The 21,082-nt window shown below is 36.8% G+C and overlaps 1 long non-coding RNA gene and 1 pseudogene across 1 annotated transcript; one reads left to right on the top strand and one right to left on the bottom strand.

The window, feature by feature from the left end:
• Nucleotides 1-4,024: 4,024 nt before the first annotated feature.
• LOC147531787 (uncharacterized) lies at nt 4,025-6,047 on the top strand. The gene is made up of 5 exons (XR_015228326.1): nt 4,025-4,075; nt 4,656-4,702; nt 5,196-5,266; nt 5,501-5,598; nt 5,738-6,047. It is a non-coding gene; the product is annotated as an uncharacterized LOC147531787 (long non-coding RNA).
• A 9,927-nt stretch (nt 6,048-15,974) lies between these two features.
• On the bottom strand, nt 15,975-16,613 carry LOC147531786 (secreted RxLR effector protein 161 pseudogene; annotated as a pseudogene).
• Between the last annotated feature and the right edge of the window lie 4,469 nt (nt 16,614-21,082).

Below are 21,082 nucleotides of genomic sequence, written 5' to 3'. Positions count from 1 at the left end.
TGCAACTTTCTTCCCCTCATAAGTGTAGTAATATGGAAGTTGAACGCCGTAGTTTTTCAAGAAATCTTTCTTCAAACTTTTAGTGGAACGATCTGGACTTCTTGTTACATCATCAAGAATAAGTTTACCAACAAAAGAACTGTTGATTTTGGGTTTTTTGATCTTCTTAATGAAATCAGCACAGTCATGTTTCATTTCCAAATCTTTCAAAATGAACATCGATTCGCATTTTAATGGTGCCGATCTATGCACTCTCCATTTGCAATCTTCCACATGACACACAGCAGTAACACACTTTGTATCATTTTGTAAGAATTTGAAATCATGTCATGTGTTAATACTATATTGCCTAAGAGCATATCGAAATGCTTTGGCACCACCGGGAAAGAGCTGTCCTACTTCTGTAAATATCTTATCCCAACCCTCTGATTTCAATTTGATTTGCTTAATTTGATTTGTTGATTCTGCCTGGGAATCCATCTGTGCTAACATGTTGAAATATAATAAATACAAATAAATTTTGCATAAAGTATATTGATGTAAGATAAATCAAGCATAAATTAGAATAAATTATATATACTTTATTCTAAATCAATCATTAGGTGTAACAATATTGCGAATATTTTATGTTAAAGAAACGAACACTGATTTATATTAAAGCATACGTAATGTTGTATTGCAAACAGGTAATTTATGAGCCATAATATAGCATTCATTAAATACATGATAAAGTATATACTCCCTCCGTCTCAAATTAAGAGACCCAGTTTCCCTTTTGGTTTGTCTCAAAATAAGAGACTCGTTTCCCTTTTTATCATATAAAATTCATTAAATTTCCAACATTACCCTTTATCTCTATATTACACGTTTGTGCTCAAATATATATTGGCCAACAACCAAAAAGGTAACTAAATCAAAATTACTTAACTAAGAATACTTACTTTATTTTTTTTTTACTACGAATATTTTGTTCTTGATTTGAAACTTTTTTCTTAGAACCAAAGTTAGAGGGATTCAAGTGGAGATCGGACATCGAGAACTAAAGAGATTTAGAAAGGATGGACTTGAATTTCTAGTTTGGTAAACAAAAAATTACTCTAGCTAAAGGGTACACTGTGTATGAAGATGAAAGTCATGACATATATAGAGCTCAAATTTTTGTATTCTTTGTCTAAATCAAGTTTTGGCGCATATTTTTTGATTGATTAAATCTAACTTTACTCTCAAAAACAAAATTTAAGTTTCAACCAAATTTTACCTCCAAAAAATTTAAATTTAAGTTGGATCTAAATTTACCTCCAAAGAAATTTCAAGTTTCAACAATTTTTTTGTGAAAATATTTGTGTCAATGGAGGAATTCTATAGAAGTCTATTTGTATTTGCTTGATTATTGTTAACAATCTAACTTGGAAGAAAAAATACCATCCAATTTAAAAGAAAAATACCATCTAATATTAGGAACAAATTATATTGTTACCCAAAACAATTTGACCATTAAATTGAAATCCAATTTTCCTCTACCTATTTTCGGTAAAGAAATTCATTTTAGATTTAGTCTAAAAAAAGAATCACACAAATCTGAACATTAAATGAGGGTATAAGTGGAAGAAAAAATACGTGTAAATTTTGAAGGATTTTAGGTCTGGGACTCTTAATTTGAGACGGAGGGAGTATAATTTGTTAGAGAATTATAAAATGGTGTTTACTAGCTCAAAATCATTGAAGTTCTGATGTTTGCATGATTTACGATAATATATGATACTTTATGATAAAGTACAGGAACTGATAATTCTGTTACGGTGAACCGTACGGTAAAAACACGATTCAATTATCCAAAAGGATTGAAAACCGGATCTGAAGAAAAAGTACAAATCTCATTAAGCGTAATCTACATATCATTAGATGATTGAATCTTTCTGTATTAAACTGGATTTGTAAGATTCAGTAATGAAGAATTAATTCATCAAACCAGCTATCATTCAATAGATCCTTAGAGAGAGAAAGAAAATCCTAATTTCATATCCATATGAAACAGAAACATTAAATAGAAGATTGTTTACCTGATTAAAACTAACGGAACTGATTTTGATTAGCTCTAATGAAGTTTTAACAATTTCTTTGCATTAATGGAAGATGTAGATAGATAATCAACATCTTCATAAACTAAAACAAAATCAAAGAAAGTTATAATCAGATGAATGTTTTACCTGATTAAGAATGGTGATTATGATTGCTGCAACTCAAATGATTCTGTTTTAATGAAGGATTTACGTTCGAATCAGATGAAGGGAGCAGGGCCGTGCCTGAGAATCCGGGGGCCCGGTGCCAAATTTTTTAGTTGGCCCCCCTTGTATAAGCAAACGTAAAATCTAAATTTTTTTACGCATTCGGTTGCTTTTGTGTATGTCAAGGTTGTGGCTAACTTTTTCACCTCACACATTAAATTATAGTTTAGTTATGAATGATAATGAGAGTTTGGATTGAGATTCATATGATAGAAAGAATGAGAAATTTTAGAGAGGAGAAAAAAAATAAGGATTAAAAAGAAAGTTATGTGTCAAAGAACAAATTGCGTTGCGATAAAAATTATAGAAATATCATGTCGCAAGAGAGACTGAGAGAAAGGAGATTTGTTATAGTTAGAGAATAGTTTTGTTGTCCTTATTGGCTTTAGGATGAAAATCTATATAACAAAACACAAAGTTTTGTGTGACTGGGACAAGTCGAAAGACAAATCCGGTCGTTCGTTGAGATTTTTCTAAAATCTTGATCATTAGATCTATTACCTACCTAATAAAAAAATAAATGGTCACCCACACAATACAAGAAAGTAACCAAAACGATTACTCTAGACCGTCTAATTAATCTAACAAATTGTGTCCTTTGGATACATGGACCTCTCAATTCATGATCGTCCTCTTAAATGTTGATATTTATTTTTAGCCTTTAAGATATCAGTTTTTTTCTTGTACAAAATTGATGACACCAGTTACCAAATTTAAGATACCAGTTTTTTTCTTGGTCTTTCTTTCTCTCCCTCCATTAAAGGTATAGAATTTTTATAACCTATCATCTTTCCGTTACAAAATTTAACCCTAACTTAATTACTTTTCACCCAACCTCTTTCTTTTTCCATACTTTTTTCATTAAAAGGTATGGTTCTGATTTCTCATAAGAAAAATGAGGATTAGTTGGTCTGGAGGCAGCAAAAACATGGATTTACCCAAGTTTAGTTTTGGATTTGTAGTAGTTTAGAATTTGTATGAGACTTACTTCATGTAATGGATTTACCAAGGTTTAGTTTTGGATTTGTAGTAGTTTAGAATTTCTATGAGACTTACTTCATGTTGAAGTTTTTGATACAAGTTACTTAAGAATAAAATCTCACTTTTTTTTGTTCTCGTTCTTCCTGTATAGGTAATATACCAGTTGGAGATCACCAACTTTTTATCAACAACACAACTCTATTTACAAATACATTAGTGGCGTTGCCAACTGGACTTGGGAAGACTCTCATGCTACTATTGTGATGTATAATTATTTCAGATGTTTCCTAAAGGTAAAATTTTCATGATTCTTTTTCATTACTTGGTTCCAAATTCCCAAAATCTTCATTGTTTGAACAACTACAAAAACACAACTATTCGAAAAAACGGATAAGATCTACTTCTTTTCTTGGGTTTTCTATTTTTGTTCTAGCATAAAACCTCTCTGGCTTCTTTGGATTATTCACTTCCATCACAAAATCGAGCCACAATTAGATTAATTTTCAAGGTCGGGATTTGGCCATTAAGAAGAAAGCTTTCATTTAACTTTGATTAGGGTTTTGGTAAACGTTTTGGTTTCACTTTGACAAGGGTTTTGATTTACACTAATCATCTCTTTCCATGTTTCTGTTTTCAGGGTTCAAAGGAATCGAGGTGAGGACAGGTATGGTTCTGATTTCTTTTAATTCAATATGAATGTGTAGTACTTGGATGGAATTGTTTAATTGGTGTTTGATTAGTTTGCTTCGTCTGTTAATAGGTTATAACCCTAAAGCATTCTCATTCCGATGAAATTAAACCAGTCGAATGTAAGTTTTTTATGAATCTGGATACCATCTTTCAGTTAATTGATTATAAATAATCTTATTGAAGGAGTTGTTATTTTTCTCAATGTTAGGGATACTATACTGCCCTGGAATTTAAGCCGTAAAGTTTTATGCGGTTTTCCATTTTTGAATTTTTTTTCTTTGATAGAAGTATGTTTGTAACTTTGTATATGATTTCGAAAGTGTGGGACATTTCAGTGGATTCCGCATTTTGAATTTTTTTTTAGTTTCTTTTATCCGTTTCCTTCGATTTTAAGTAACAAAAGATTTGGAACTAAAACATCAAAATTTTCCAATGTAGTGAAAATTTTCAATAGAGTTTGGAAGCAGTACTATAACTACATAATATTTTGGTATCAAAATTCTCGCCTTTATAGTTTAGTATAAGTTTTGCATTTTCATGAGATCAAAGTCGTTGATATTGCCCTTCAAGTTTAAATCATCAGAATCCATATCACCAACGATAATAATCTCTCTCATTACTTGTATCTTTTATTTTTAATACTTTAATGACAACTTCAAACTTCGTAACTCATTAAGTATACAGTGTCTTCTTATGCAGGAGTTGTATTCAACTTTTCCAAGACATGTGAATCCAAGTTCTTAGTTGTGAGTAACTTGTAACATTTGTGATACATATTCCTATTTCTGGTCCTCCATTGTGTAGGATGAAATTATTGATATCTTTGAATGGATTAGCGGAATTGATTGAGATGAATCTGGTATCATGAAACTTCGTATTTTTTTTACTGTTTCACAAAACTGTGTTTCTTAAACATTTGACTTCTATTACTGTCGTAATTATTCTTTTCCCTCTAAACCATTTGTTAGAGATGTGATAAAAAAAATACTTGCCCACATTATCTCATTTGACGAAAAAATATGTTTCAAATTATTTTCATTCAATAGAAAAATTATAAGTTAGTGACATTAAAGAGGTCAAGTGGCATTTTGATTTTTGAAGCAACCCCATGGCCTGACCTATTTGCAGCTAGAAAAATGTCACAACCCAAATCTAAAGATATTTTTTTATGTTACTAAAGAAATTAGTGTAAAAAAACTCGTATCCGAGTTTTATCTTTATCTCTTGTGTATTGTAAAGGTGGTTCTGCCTATTGCAAGTTCGGCAGGAGCAAATATGTTTCTCCTTCTGGGCTATCGGCATAATTTTTGGTGAGCTTACTCTAAATTGTTTGGTCTTGGTTCAAATCTTTGAAAATATGTGAAAACTTAATTTTAGAAAATTCTTTTATTTGTGTTTTTACTTTGTTTTTTTGTTTCAAATTTGAAGTTCTTTTTGACATAGAACATGTTTTACTTGTAGTTTAAGTCCTTTTGAAATGCTTTATAGATTAGAAGTGTTGAGCAAGATTTGTGATGATAATTTAGGATAATTTTTTTTCGAAGGGCTGAAAGCATTAACCAAGAGCACAATGAAGTCCACACAGTCTCATCTATGTTTGAATCATTATTTCAAGTAACCTCTTTTGGAGCTTTAATTGTTGGTAATAGTTTATTCTGACCTTTTCGCTCTTAGCACTACTGTTTGGGTTGTTCTTTCCATATTTTGATAGATTATTTGGGATTTTGAGTTTCTTAAACCAACTTCTGTTACAGTTCAGTTTTGTAGTGTTGCACATGCAGGTAAACGTTTGTTTTTGAAGTTAGAAATTATTTATATCTAGCCAAGTACCATTTCTACTGTGCATTTGCCTCATGAAGTACCCTGAACCTGACCCAACAAATGTCACAACCCAAACCTTGGGGCATTTGATTTATGTTACTGAAATGATTGATGTAAAAATTTCGTATATGAAATTTCTTTTTATCTTTTGGTCTGTGAAAAGTGGTTCTGGCTATTGCAAGCTTTAATTGATGCAAGTATGCTTCTCCGTAACATTTCTGGTGAGTTTACTGTAATAGTCTTTCTAAGTTCAAATCTTTAAAAATATGTGAAAACTCAATTGTATAAAAAAATTCCATTTGTTGTTTTACTTTGTTGTTTGTTCAACCTGACATAGTAATTGCTTTAAGTTTATTCGACTTGCAGGACTTTGGTAACATCGAGTCTCCAGTTTTAGGCATCAACACTTTTATGCTTCATTTTTTAGAATTTTTTAACTTTCTAATATATCGGTATTTAGTTTTTTTTATGCTTATTTAATTAGTCGTACTTTAACGTTGGCCGCCCACTGTGTTTACATCATTGGAAGGTCAGAAATAAAAAGTTTGGGTGATGAATATATTCTAAAGATAAAGAAGAAAATTCATGTGACAATTCGTAAGTTCAAATTTAATGGTTATGTAGAAATTATAAATGTAACGGACATGTGACAATTTTAATGTGGTATGTAGATTCAACAATATGCATTTGTGTCCATATTTATTGAGTGTCAACAATTTTGGTCGTGCCGGAGGCACGGGCTATACCTAGTACTATATATTATACCATTTTTTTGTTGACATGTATAATATACCACTTGAATCATTGACCATTAACGTTTCAATGTGACCTCTTCCAAAAAAATTAAGAGAAAGTGCTACCGGTAGCACTCGAACCCAAGACCTCTAGCCCAAGATATGAACTAGGCACCAGCTGAGCTACTTCACAACTCATGCTAATCCTATAACCTTCCCGGTTTAATAGGGTTAATAAATGGCCAATAACTTGAAAATGACCCTTTGTGGTGGGGGGCCCTGTGCGGGCGCACGGCCCGCACCCCCCACTGCACGGCCCTGGAAGGGAGAGAGAGAGAGAAAGATGATTAGAAACAATACGATATCAGTTACAAAACTTGCTTATTATGATAAGATCACGATTGCTTAATATAAAACGTGATTGGAGAGAGAAATAGTGAGATAAAAATGGAAAATATATTAACCGATTTTGATCTTATAACTGTTTAGATATTTAAGAAAGGTTAGTCTGGGTATTAAAAAAGTATAATTATTGTAGGGATTTGTGATTGCTCTCTAGATTGATCCAAAAGGATTAGATATCTATTTCTAATATTATTTTGGTTTTAATACCCTTTATGGGATTAGAGGGGACTAAATCTCTTATTAGGGTCTTATTAGGGTCTGTTTTTTGGACCATATACCCAAAAATTCTTGTTTTAATATAAAGAAAAAAAAACTTAACGTCCCACTTAAAGTGAGACATTAAATAGACGGCCAACGCCATTACTCCTACTTTAATGTGCGAGTTAATGGTAAGTCTCACTCACCGAAAGGGAGTTCGGGAGACCCACGTCCTTCTTTAATTATTAACATGGTTTAAAGCAATTTGACCGGTCTAAGTCACATCAGTATAACTCATAGTCTACTCCATCTAATTTGTCCGAGTTAAATCTAACTAATTCGTTAGAGTCAGACCGATCTAACTTGTCAACTAGTCTGACTAGGTCAGAGGAAAACAAAATTTTTGGAAAATTAATATGGGGAGGTTGGAAAACTATGATAAATTTTATTTTGTCAAATATTCCTAACTGAGCCAATCAGAATTTTGTTTATAACTCAGTCATATTTTATTCAAACAAACTTATATCTTGGTCAAACAAGTTAATTTTTCAGTAATATTTTGGTCAAACAAAAATATTTTATTTGTTGAACAATATTGAGGCACATGTGGGAGTCAATTGTCGGTGGACAAATTGGATGGCAGTTTAGATGGGCAGTTTCTAAAAGCTATTCAATTTGGTTTGTATACCAATAGATGGGCAGTTTCCAAAAGATGGTATAGGCGGTGGATGCATACCAAATTGGTTTCCAATTTTGGTTCAATTCCCACCGCCTCATAATAATATAAATAGGGGGTTGATCAACATCACCAACACACCAACACAAGCAACAACAACTCTTCTTTAGAGAGAGCTAAAGAGAGAGAGCAAGTGAGAGAGAAATTTTTTGTTCATAGTTTTGAGCGGTGTTAAATTTCTCGGTCGTCGAAGATTTAGTATAGAAGGTTAATTCTATACGGTACCATCTTGGGACGAACTTGCGGGTTGTGTTAGTCGTCTTCATCTATCCTTCAATAAAGATTTCTTGTTCGCCCGAGGACGTAGGCTTTAAAGCCGAACCTCGTTAAATTCTGTTCGCATATTTGATTTTGGCTTAGCTTTTCGATTAATCTTCATAATCGGATCAATTTCTAGGTAGGTTCGATAGCTTCCGCGACTTTTAGTTTTAACAATTGGTACCAGAGCCTTGTTGAGATTGAACGAAGAGAAGATGGGATCGAGAAGTGGTACGGTCAAATCAGGGAAATATGAGATAGAGAAGTTCAATGGGAAAAACGATTTTTCTTATTGGCGGATGCAGATGAAGAATCTGTTAATCTCGCAGAAATTACACAAGACGTTGACGGGAAAGAAACCAGGAGATATGTCAGATGAGGTTTGGGAAGAGTTAGATCTCGAAGCACGGGCTACCATTATGTTGTGTCTTGAGAGGGACGTGGCGTTCCTAGTAGACGGAGAAGCAACGGCGGCGGGTGTGTGGTTAAAGCTAGAAAGCAGTTTCATGACGAAAACTTTAACGAATCGGGTCTACTTAAAATCCAAATTATTCACATGTAGAATGGAAGAGGGTTCTTCTATTCAGGAATATGTGAATAAGTTTGACAGGATTATCTCAGATTTGAAGGATATTGATGTTAAGGTTGAGGATGAGGACCAAACCCTCATATTGTTACTTTCATTGCCTAAATCCTATGAGAACCTTGTTCAAACTTTGATGCTTGTTGGTGATAGTCTAAGCATGGAAGAGACGAGAAATTCGCTATTAGCGGATGACCTTCGTAAGGTTGCTACTAGCAGTATGGCGTCGGGTGGAGTAGACAAAGAACAAGCACAAGGGTTGTTTGTAACGAGGGGGAGGAGTAATGAAAGGGGAAAGGGAAAGGGCAGGAAATCTAGATCCAAATCTAGAGGCTCTTTCAAGAAAACGTGCTTTAGTTGTGGTGAGCTTGGCCACTTTAAAGCGGCTTGTCCAAAGAGAAAGTTGAAGCAAAAGAACGAAGGCTACAAGGAGAAACAAGAGATGCAAGAGGCGGGATATGTGTCAGAAGAGGCGGACGAATGTTTCTCGGTGACAGAGGTGTCTGAGAAGATCTTCGATAAGTGGATGCTTGATTCAGGGGCGTCACACCATATGTGCCCAAATAGGGAGATGTTTACTACCTATAGGAGTATAGATGGTGGTACAGTTATACTGGGTGATGATAGTATATGTAAAACTGTGGGACTCGGAACAATACGTATCAAGATGCACGATGGAGTGGTGAGAACATTGACGGACGTAAGACACATACCCGATTTGCGGAAAAATCTAATTTCCCTTGGTGTGTTGGAGCGAAGCGGCTGTAAGATAATTATAGAGAATGGCTCCATAAAAGTAGTTAAGGGTTCTTTGGTGGTAATGAGAGGTACTCGTTACGGTAATTTATACAAACTTTTGGGGACAACAATTACGGGAGATGTAGCAGTAGGAATCGGTGGAAGGGATCCAACGGCTAGTACGAGGCTTTGGCATATGCGCCTTGGGCATATGTCAGAAAAGGGTCTATCTTTGATGTGCGGGAAAGGCTTGTTGAAGGACATGAAGAAGCCTTGCATGGAGTTTTGTGAGCATTGTGTGTTCGGGAAGGCACACAGGGTGACGTTCTCTACAAGTAAGCACAGGAGCAAAGAGATATTAGACTACGTACATACCGATGTCTGGGGACCGGCAAAGTTACCTTCCAAGGGTGGTTCCAGGTATTTTGTTACATTCGTTGATGATCATTCGAGATTTGTCTGGCTTTATTTTCTGAAGCATAAGAATGAGGTATTCAACACATTCCTGGTGTGGAAAGCAATGGTTGAGAACAAAACTGGTCGAAAGCTGAAGACGTTAAGGTCGGATAATGGGACCGAGTACACGGATGGGGCATTCAAGGAGTTTTGTAATCAGGAAGGCATTGTGAGGCACTGGACAGTAGTAAACACACCTCAGCAGAATGGAGTCGCAGAGAGATTGAACCGTACACTACTTGAGAAGGCTAGATGTATGCGCTCCAATTCGGGATTAGGCGTAGAATGGTGGGCGGAATCTGTTGCTACAGCTTGTTATATTGTGAACAGGTCTCCACATTCTTCTTTAGATGGCGGCATACCTTACGAGGTATGGTCAGGTGAACATGCAGATTACGGGAGACTTAAGGTTTTCGGTTGTACGGCCTATTACCATGTTAAAGGTAACAAACTTGACAATAGAGCAAAGAAGGCAATTTTCTTAGGATATGCTACAGGAGTCAAGGGTTATCGGCTATGGTGTACGGAAGACAAGAAGTTTGTAATCAGCAGAGATGTGGTGTTTGATGAGTCATCTATTGTAGCTATGGCGAAAGCTACGGTGCCTAGTTGTGGTGATGTTGGGTCTACTAAAGCTCAAGTAGTGGAAGTAGAAGCCGAAAACCAACGGGTTTCTAGGAATCATGATCAGGTGGAGCATCAAGATAATACTCAGGATGAGGAAATTGATGAACCCGATCATGAGGAGGTTCAAGGGGAAGGTACACAAGTTTTACAACAACAACAGCAGGATGTTTCGGTACACACTAGGCCGAAACGGTTATATAAGCCGGTACAGAGGTTAGGGTCAGACAAACCTCTTAGGCATTACGGGCAGGCAAATCTGGTTGAATATGCACTCTCGGTGGAAGACGACGAGCCGGTCACCTTCAAACAAGCTATCACCGCGGAGGAAAGAGAGAGTTGGTTGGTTGCTATGCAAGAAGAGATGGAGTCTCTTCACAAGAACAAGACATGGGAGGTTGTCCCATTGCCCGAAGGTAAGTCTGTTATTGGTTGTAAATGGGTGTACAAGAAGAAAGAGGATTCTTCCGAGATCAAGGGTACAAGGTATAAGGCAAGACTAGTGGCCAAGGGTTATGCACAGAAAGAAGGGGTCGACTACAATGAGATTTTCTCACCGGTCGTGAAACATACTTCTATTCGGGTGCTATTGAGTATTGTTGCTCACAGGGATCTTGAGCTGGAACAACTCGATGTTAAAACCGCCTTCTTGCACGGTGATTTGGAAGAAGAAATTTATATGGCTCAACCTGAGGGATACAAGGTTGAAGGTAAAGAAAATCAAGTATGTCGTTTGAGGAAATCTCTTTACGGATTAAAACAATCCCCTCGCCAATGGTACAAACGATTTGATTTTTTCATGCTAAAGCATGGTTTTCGCAGAAGTGACTATGATTGTTGTGTATACATCAAGAAGCTTCGCGAAAGTGACTTTATTTATCTCCTTTTGTATGTGGATGACATGCTTATTGCTTCTCGAAGCATGGTGGAGATAAATAAGTTGAAATCTCAACTCAGCCAAGAGTTTGAGATGAAAGACATGGGCGCTGCAAAGAAGATACTGGGAATGGAGATTAAGAGAGAGCGGTCAAGTAAGAAACTGTACTTGAATCAGAAAGGTTACATCGAACGAGTAGTTTCTCGGTTCGGGATGCAGAATGCGAAGGCGGTGTCAACACCTTTGGCACCACACTTCAGGCTCTCGGGAAAACAATCTCCCACTACTACGGTGGAGAAGGATCATATGGATCGTGTACCGTATGCTAGTGCAGTTGGCAGTTTGATGTACGCTATGGTGTGTACTCATCCAGATATTTCACAGGCGGTCAGTGTGGTTAGCAGGTTTATGGCAAACCCGGGGAAGACACATTGGGAAGCTGTGAAGTGGGTCTTGAGGTACTTGAAGGGTACCGTTGATACGGGTTTGTGCTTTGGTGGAGACACATGTCAGGTAAGCGGTTATGTTGACTCAGATTATGCTGGCGATCTAGATAGAAGACGATCTACTACTGGTTATGTATTTAGGGTACATGGTGCTCCAGTTAGTTGGCGATCGATGTTACAATCTACAGTTGCGTTATCTACTACGGAGGCCGAGTATATGGCTATGGCCGAGGGTGTAAAGGAAGCATTGTGGTTGTGGGGTCTTCTGGATGATCTAGGGATTAAGCAGGAGTGCGTAGATGTATGGTGTGATAGTCAAAGTGCGATCCACTTGGCGAAGAATCAGGTTCACCATTCTCGCACTAAGCATATCGATGTCAGGTATCACTTTGTACGAGATGTCATAGAGGAAGGTGATGTTTCTCTCATGAAGGTACACACTGATGAGAATCCCGCGGACATGTTGACTAAAGTGGTGACATGTAGCAAGTTTCAGCATTGTCTGGAATTGCTGCAAATCGGCTCGTGTTAAGTTGCCCGAAAGGGCGTAATGGCGACAAGATAATCTTTATGTGAAGGGTTGGTAGAACTACGGTAGGCTTGATCCTATAAAAGGGTACGTAGGCAGCCATGGCCATATGGTGCAGTCGGAAGAAGTTACAAGAAGCAGATATATCTTACAAGGAGTATCCTGGTGTTCGTCCAAAATTTGAAGTATATCAAATTATGTACGAGGTGGAGAATTGTGGGAGTCAATTGTCGGTGGACAAATTGGATGGCAGTTTAGATGGGCAGTTTCTAAAAGCTATTCAATTTGGTTTGTATACCAATAGATGGGCAGTTTCCAAAAGATGGTATAGGCGGTGGATGCATACCAAATTGGTTTCCAATTTTGGTTCAATTCCCACCGCCTCATAATAATATAAATAGGGGGTTGATCAACATCACCAACACACCAACACAAGCAACAACAACTCTTCTTTAGAGAGAGCTAAAGAGAGAGAGCAAGTGAGAGAGAAATTTTTTGTTCATAGTTTTGAGCGGTGTTAAATTTCTCGGTCGTCGAAGATTTAGTATAGAAGGTTAATTCTATACGGTACCATCTTGGGACGAACTTGCGGGTTGTGTTAGTCGTCTTCATCTATCCTTCAATAAAGATTTCTTGTTCGCCCGAGGACGTAGGCTTTAAAGCCGAACCTCGTTAAATTCTGTTCGCATATTTGATTTTGGCTTAGCTTTTCGATTAATCTTCATAATCGGATCAATTTCTAGGTAGGTTCGATAGCTTCCGCGACTTTTAGTTTTAACAGCACACTTTGGAGATTTGGGATGTGATTTATATATTAAGTTACATTATAATTTTATATGGTTCATTTAGGCCGAATTTTAACTCTGCATGACCCTGATTATAAACGAATTTGATCAATTAATGTGTATATTTGGACTTTTGGGATATATTAGTTTTAGTTTGGTTCAAGATCAAAAAATTTATTATATTTATCTCAATTGAATATGGTTCAATAAATAATGATTGAGTTGTTTTTCTAATATCTAGTTTGTTCGAATCGTAACAAATTCAATGTTTTTGTTAAACTGATTTAAGTTGGGCCGTTTAATTTTATTTTCACAAAAATGCGATTACTATGTTAAAATTTTGGTTTGCTAATTTTTTTGTGTAGATATATAGATAGAAATATATATAACCTTTTTTTTTATATATGTACATTTTTTAAGGTTTCGTTTTAATATAAATGAGTAGCGTGGGTGGCCTAACTCTATAACTCATAGTCTGATCCATCTAATGGTCTGTCATCATTGTACTCATTTGCGTAATGTGGCAGCTCATACGCTAGTCCAAGCTTGTCTAAATTATCATGTAACAAAACTTTGGCGTACATAAAATCCTCCATCTACATTAATTTTATGAAATTTGTTTTTTTTTTTATCAAAAAAAAAAAAAAAAAGAAGAAGAAGAAAATAAACTTTAAGACCAAAAGATGTCTCGTGGTAAAGGCAGTTTCCAGGTGTCCGAGAGTTTAGGTGGTTGTTGATTGTCCAGGATGGTCGTTGTATTCCTTTTAATAGGGGAGTCGTGGGTTGTTGAAGAAGAATGAGACACAATTTATTGTGTTCTCACACGGAATCTTATTTCTGGGACATAGTTTGTCCTACAAAATTTTCTAAACTGTAGATTTTTTATTTTTTATTTTTTTTTTTGTTTTTTGAGATGTTAGTACTATATTTTTATTCATCCAAACATAACAATAAATTAATTTGCTGACAATGTATTAACGTTTGGACTTTTAACAGAAAATTGGTTTATAGTCACAGTCACTTTTAGTTTACAACATAACTAAAAGGGACACATGTTTTCAAGAGAATACTTAATGCACAATTTAAAATTTTGAAAATAATTGAAGTTGACATGGATCCCATGAAGGGTGTCTAACGGGTTAGCTTCTGTTGTGAGTATCTCACTCACTGTCCAGAACTGAAACTTATTAAAATTATTGTAATAAATTTACAACAAATTTTATTAGTAGATGTATGAAGATGCTATATGTAATAAATTTGTTAGAATTTTTTGTTTATAAAATAGTATTAAAAATCGAATTGCAAACAGGAAATTTTAATGAGCAATAAACGATAAATTAAATAAGTGACTTATCTTTTTGCAGTGCTGGAATCAAGTATTAATCGAACCAACCAGAAAGAATGAACCTGCAATAAACCGTAGTAAAATAGAGGTGGAACAGAGGCACAAGTTGAACTCGCTTTCCTGAAGACTTTAAACGCCCCTGCTACCGTAGAATTAGGCATTGCTTTGCTGTCTGTAAACGTAGTCCCCTAGGATTCAACTATTCCTTATCAAAATTGAAGAAGCAAACTTCAAATTTGATCTCCTGATCTTGACAGAATTCGAAACAGAGAGAAGTAAACAGAGAACTGAGAGAGAGAGAGAAGACGAAATATGTTTTTCTGTGTCTTTCCTTCTGGGAGTTTATACCTATTTATAGAGTACGAATTCAGATCATAAGACTTGGGTAGTTTTGATCCAACGGTGGAGAAAAAATAGCCAGTAGAGGAAGAATAGGTCTGAGAAAATTAAGGAAGTGGACTCTTTCCACTAGCCAGTAGTGGACTCTTTCCACTAGCCAGTAAGGGAGGAAAAGGTCAGAGAAAAATTAGGGCATTTCTCTGATAGACCGAGACCGAGACCGAGACCGAGACCGAGACCGAGACCGAGACCGAGACCGAGACCGAGACCGAGACCGAGACCGAGACCTAGACCGAGTCCGGGTCCGGGTCCGGGTCCGGGTTCCGGGTCGGGTCGGGTCGGTGACCCGACCCGCGAGGGTGTGAAAGGTATAAATTTAAGTGTGCCTAAGGTAAGGGTGGCTCTAAAAAGTGATGGGTCTCTCCTCCGGAGAGCACTATTGTAACCCCAAGGGCCACACCCCTTTACACCCAACTTTATCCTTATAAACACAAGTTTGTTTTTCTCTTGGAGAGATGTGGGACTAAAGTAATTTGTGTTGTGAAAGTCTCTTTAGCTCAATAGAAGTAGTTATTAGATTTTATTCAAATCCTGCTACTAACAATCCCCCACATGAATAAAATTAGAAGAGTTGATTGGAAGAGAAGAGTGCGAGGCTTTCTGTATCAGCGAAGGTGTCGTTATGACTTGAACCTTTGCTTTGTGATGGTTAGTTGGGACTACCAGTCGTTCAGTGAACATAATGTTCTTGAACTGAACTTCTGTTATGTAGACTCGGTCAAAAAACCTCACACACAAGTCCTCTAATTTCTGTCAAGATCATTCGGTTGTGCTCGTTATCGGCCATGAGCATATCCTAGTATTCATGAGCGCTATAGAGAATAGCCCAATTCTCATAGGAAGCGGCCCCACTTCCACACTCATATTGGTGAGTCCATCAAGGGTGTCCTGTTCCACCCCACTTGGTATACCCAAGCTATAGATCTCATCCCCCACATTGAACAGGTACACTCGCTTTGTCATAGGGATGGGTAGGAGATTTCTCCCTTGAGTGTTTACAAGCTCTCATCTACAACTTAGTTGTCCCATTGAACCAAGGTCATAGGATCTCCAATTCCAAGGTTGGGTATCCGTCATAGATGATTTACTCTGATATGGGCTTTAGCCCCATCCCCCTCGACGTTAAATTTACAACATCTCTTGATAATCCTTTCGTCAAAGGATCTGCCAAGTTTTCCTTAGATCTCACAAAATCTATGGAAATTACTCCATTAGCCAATAATTGCTTAATCGAGTTATGCCTGCGGCGAATATGTCTAGACTTTCCGTTGTAGATGTTGTTTTTAGCTTTAGCTATTGCAGCCGTGGAGTCACAGTGAATCAGAATTGAAGGCATTGGTTTAGGCCAAATTGGAATATCATCCAAGAAGCTTCGTATCCATTCAGCTTCTTCAGCGGCTTTATCAAGTGCGATGAACTCTGATTCCATAGTTGACCTTGCTATGCAGGTTTGCTTGGATGATTTCCAAGCAACTGCAGCTCCTGCTAATGTAAAAACAAACCCACTCGTGGATTTGGATTCTTCAAAGTCTGAAATCCAGTTTGCATCTGTGTATCCTTCTAGAACCTCTGGATACCGTGAATAATGTAAACCGTGTGATAATGTATATTTAAGGTATCTTAGTACCTTAACTAGTGCAACCCAGTGGGTCTGTCCAGGATTACATGTGTACCTGCTCAGTCTGCTTACCGCGTAAGCAATGTCTGGTCTGGTGCAGTTCATTATGTACATAAGACTTCCTATCACCCTAGAGTACTTTAGTTGGGATACTGCCTCCCCCTTGTTTTTCTTTAAGACTAAGGAATGGTCAAAGGGTACTCTTGCAGGTGAGGAGTCAAATTAATTAAACTTCCTTAGTACAGACTCGATATAGTGTGTTTGACTCAAGATAATCCCTTCAGGTTTTCTAATTACTTTTATCCCTAGAATTACATCTGCTTGTCCTAGGTCTTTCATTTCAAAGTTTTTAATCAGAAGTTCCTTAGTTTGGTTTATTATCTCTAAGGAAGTGCCTAGGATTAACATGTCATCTACATATAGACATATAATCACATAACACCCATTTACACATTTAGTGTACACACATTTATCTGACTCATTAATCTTGAACCCATTCTCTAATACTATTTCATCAAATTTTTCATGCCATTGTTTCGGTGCTTGTTTAAGACCATATAGGGATTTAATGAGTTTGCAGACTTTGTTCTCTAACCCCTTGACCTCAAACCCCTCTGGTTGGTCCATGTAGATCTCTTCTTCTAATTCACCATTTAGAAAGGCAGTTTTTACATCCATTTGATGTATCTCTAGGTTGTAGATTGCTGCGATTGCTATTAGAATTCTAATCGAAGTGATCCTTGTGACAGGAGAATAAGTGTCAAAAAAGTCACGTCCTTCTTTCTGTCTGAACCCTTTGGATACTAACCTAGCTTTGTATTTTTCTACTGTGCCATCTGGTTTTCGTTTCCTCTTAAAGATCCATTTACTTCCAATGGTTTTAGAACCTGGAGGTAAATCGACGAGTTTCCAAGTGTTGTTTTGTATTATGGAGTCCATCTCACTCACTACCGCTTCTTTCCAGAATGGAGCATCTGGAGAAGTCATTGCCTGACTGTATGTTTGGGGTTCATCTTCAGTCAGGTAAGTGAGGAAGTCAGAACCGAAACTGTGTTCTGTCCTAGCTCTCTTACTCCTTTTAGGTTCATCATCTGAGAGTGGAGTATCTGAGCTAGTGGAAGGTCGACTAGACTCAGGGTCTTTCCTTTTAAGAGTCTCACTCTTTCTAGGGAAAGTGTTTTCAAAAAACTCAGCATCTCTTGATTCTAAAATCGTGTTTGAGTTTATGCTGTCGACGGAAGAATTTATCACTAGAAAGCGATAGGCACTACTGTTCTGTGCATACCCTATGAATACACAATCTATAGTTTTAGGTCCTATCTTAGATCTTTTAGGTAAAGGTATTGCAACCTTTGCCAGACACCCCCACACTTTTAAGTGTTTAAAGCTAGGGTTTCTACCCTTCCATAGTTCATATGGAGTTTTATCTTGTGTTTTAGAGGGTACTCTGTTAAGCACATAACAGGCAGACAGAATAGCCTCTCCCCACAAGTTAAAAGGTAACCCTGAGCTTACTAGCATAGAGTTCATCATTTCTTTTAGTGTTCTGTTTTTCCTTTCTGCTACCCCATTGGATTGAGGTGAGTAAGGAGCAGTTGTTTGATGTATTATGCCGTGATTCCTACAGAATTGAGTGAAGAGATCTCCTACGTATTCTCCCCCTCTATCTGATCTAAGGATTTTTATCTTTTTATTTAGTTGATTTTCTACTTCTAGTTTGTAGGTTTTAAAACTTTCTAAGGCTTCATCTTTGCTATTTAGAAGGTAGATGTTACAAAATCTAGAGTGATTGTCAATAAAAGTTATGTAGAAGCGTTTGCCTCCTCTCGAAGGAGTTACTTTTAGGTCTCTTAGATCAGAGTGAATTAATTCTAGCGGTTCATTAGTTGTTCTTTCTACGGTTTTAAATGGTTTCTTTGTAAGTTTTGTCTCTACACAAATTTCACATTTGTCTTCTTTTTGTTGTTTATTTGTAGGAATGTATCCTTGTTTCCTAAGTCGTTCTAAAGTGGAGACACTAAGGTGTCCTAACCTACCATGCCAAACATCTGAATTACTAGTAGGATTATGCACAATCGAGTAAGCAGAAGAAAATTCTTTATTTAATTCAGAATCAGAAACAACATTTAACTTAAATAGACTCTCAGTACAATACCCTTTCCCCACATAGACCCTCCCTTTGGACAGAATGACCTCGTCACTTTCAATCACAATCTTAAACCCTTTCTTGTTTAGTACGGAAACAGAGATTAAGTTTTTCCTAATTTCAGGAACGTGAAGCACATCATTCAAAGTCATGGTTTTTCCAGAAGTCATATTTAGAACAATCTTCCCTTTTCCTACAATTGTGGACGAAGAGTTGTTACCCATGTACAGTTGTTCTCCTGTTTTTACTGGGTTATATGAAGAAAATTGTGACCTTTCTGAACAGATGTGTTTGGTGGCTCCTGTATCAAACCACCAATCTTTAGTGTTCGTCACTAAGTTGGTTTCAGTTACCATTGCACAAAAGTTCTCTGTTTCGACTACGTGAGCAAGATTGGGTCTGGGATGTTTGGTCGGGGGGTTAGGGTTAGGGTTTGCTTTCCTATGTCTGCAGTCCTTGGCTAGGTGACCAGACTTACTACATACATAACAAGGTTTAGAATTACCATAGTTAGGCTTAGAACCAGCCCTTTTGAATTTAGAATTACCTTTCTTCCGCTGGTTAGAAGGTTTGTAATTGGTAAGCTTTTTCTTCTTTACCTCTTCCACGATGTGAGCTTTAGATACAAGTGAAGCAGCCACCTCATTTTTCTCCTGTTTCAGATGTTCTTCTTCAACCCTGATTTGAATAATCAAGTATTGCATGTCAATGTCCTTCCTTTTGTGTCTGAGTTTCTTCTTGTACTCATTCCAGCTGGGTGGTAGCTTTTCGATAACTGCAGCAACCTGGAAAGCCTCATCTATAACCATTCCCTCAGCTTTGATTTCATTTAGAATGAGCCTTAGTTCCTGAAATTGGCTTACTACAGATTTTTCATCTTCCATTTTGTAATCCAGAAATCGTCTTACTACGAACTTCTTAATACCTGCATCTTCAAATATATATTTCTCTTGTAGAGAGTCCCATAATTCTTTGGCAGTCTTAGTATGGCAGTAAATATCATATAAGATGTCATCTAAGCAGTTCAGAATATAATTTCTGCATAGATAGTCAGCCTTATTCCAGGCCTCTACTGCTCCAGATCTACCAGGTTCATTTTCCCCCACAACAGTGGTAGCTGGTTCGGTTAAAACATAGTTTATATTCAAAGTGGTTAGAAAAAATAACATTTTTTGTTGCCATCTTTTGAAATTTTGACCATCGAATTTCTCTGGTTTTTCATTGCTCATCTTAAATTCCATTTTCAGTAAAACAGTAAATTGTTTTGGTCGATTTTGAAAAGGGAATGTAATTTAAAGTCTTCAGATTGTTTATAAAATAGTATTAAAAATCGAATTGCAAACAGGAAATTTTAATGAGCAATAAACGATAAATTAAATAAGTGACTTATCTTTTTGCAGTGCTGGAATCAAGTATTAATCGAACCAACCAGAAAGAATGAACCTGCAATAAACCGTAGTAAAATAGAGGTGGAACAGAGGCACAAGTTGAACTCGCTTTCCTGAAGACTTTAAACGCCCCTGCTACCGTAGAATTAGGTATTGCTTTGCAGTCTATGAACGTAGTCCCCTAGGATTCAACTATTCCTAATCAAAATTGAAGAAGCAAACTTCAAATTTGATCTCCTGATCTTGACAGAATTCGAAACAGAGAGAAGTAAACAGAGAACTGAGAGAGAGAGAAGACGAAATATGTTTTTCTGTGTCTTTCCTTCTGGGAGTTTATACCTATTTATAGAGTACGAATTCAGATCATAATACTTGGGTAGTTTTGATCCAACGGTGGAGAAAAAATAGCCAGTAGAGGAAGAATAGGTCTGAGAAAATTAAGGAAGTGGACTCTTTCCACTAGCCAGTAAGGGAGGAAAAGGTCAGAGAAAAATTAGGGCATTTCTCTGATAGACCGAGACCGAGACCGGGTCGGGTCGGGTCACCGACCCGACCCGCGAGGGTGTGAAAGGTATAAATTTAAGTGTGCCTAAGGTAAGGGTGCCTCTAAAAAGTGATGGGTCTCTCCTCCGGAGAGCACTATTGTAACCCCAAGGGCCACACCCCTTTACACCCAACTTTATCCTTATAAACACAAGTTTGTTTTTCTCTTGGAGAGATGTGGGACTAAAGTAATTTGTGTTGTGAAAGTCTCTTTAGCTCAATAGAAGTAGTTATTAGATTTTATTCAAATCCTGCTACTAACATTTTTTAGTCCAAAGTCCACAAATAGGAGGGGTAATTAGTCATATATCCACTCATAAATCAATAAAGACTATAAGATCAAAACAAAACATGATATGGAAAATAAGTCCAAAAGTGTACTTTTTGATAGGCCCCATGCTTCAAGCCATTTATTTTCTCCCATTATTGCCCTTTTATAAATATAACTAGGTATAGCCCGTGCCTCCGGCACAGAACTACTCGCTGAATGTAATGAA

The sequence above is a fragment of the Eschscholzia californica genome, unplaced genomic scaffold (assembly GCF_041429995.1).
Source record: "Eschscholzia californica isolate CP2 unplaced genomic scaffold, dmEscCali1.0.p SCAF_6, whole genome shotgun sequence".
NCBI classification, from domain to species: Eukaryota; Viridiplantae; Streptophyta; class Magnoliopsida; order Ranunculales; family Papaveraceae; genus Eschscholzia; species Eschscholzia californica.
Note: the sequence above shows the minus strand (reverse complement) of the source record. Positions and strands in the feature narration are given on the sequence as shown.